Raw genomic sequence first — 896 nt, 5'->3', positions numbered from 1 at the left:
TACTATAATGAAATGTGCAAAGTCCTGGAGTTAGAAAACAAAAAGGGAAGAACATGCTGAGCATTTCTCAAGCTGAAAGAACTGAGGAAAAAATTTAAGCCTCGAGTTGTAATACTGAAAGATTCTATGGGCAAAATATTGAATGATGTAGGAAACATCAAAAGAATATGAAAGAAATATATAGATTCACTGTATATATCAACTGGTTTATGTTTATCCATTTCACGAGGTGGCATATGATCAAGAACCAATGATAATGAAGGAAGAAGTCACAGCTGCACTGAATCAATTGTCAAAGAATAAGGCTCCAAGAATTGACGGAATACCCACTAAGATGTTTCAACAAACAGATACCCCACTGGAGGCATTCACTTGGTTATACCAAGAGATTTGGAAGACAGCTACCTGGCCAAATGACTGGAAGAGATCCATATTTGTACCCATTTCAAAGAAAGGTGGTCCCACAGAATGTGAAAATTACCAAACAATATCATTAGTAATGCATGCAAGTAAAATATTATTGAAGATAATTCAAAACTGATGGCAGCAGTATATTGACAGGAACTTCCAGAGGTGCAAGCCAGATTCAGAAGAGGACGTGAAACCAGGGATATCATTGCTGATGTCAGATGGATCTTAGTTGAAAGCAAAGAATACCAGAAAGGTGTTTACTTGAGTTTTATTGACTATGCAAAAACATTTGACTCTGTGGATAATAACAAATTGTGGATAACATTGAGAAGAATGAAAATTCCAGAACCCTTAATTGTACTCATGAAGAACCTGTACATAGACCAGGAGGCTGTCGTTCGAACAGAACAAGGAGGTACTGCATGGTTTAGAGTCAAGAAGGGAGTGCGTCAGGGTTGTGTCCTTTCACCATACTTATTCAATCT

This window comes from Orycteropus afer, unplaced genomic scaffold, assembly GCF_000298275.1.
Source record: "Orycteropus afer afer isolate SDZICR_OR568_19922 unplaced genomic scaffold, OryAfe1.0 scaffold00504, whole genome shotgun sequence".
Taxonomy (NCBI): domain Eukaryota; kingdom Metazoa; phylum Chordata; class Mammalia; order Tubulidentata; family Orycteropodidae; genus Orycteropus; species Orycteropus afer.
This window is presented reverse-complemented; position numbering follows the sequence as displayed.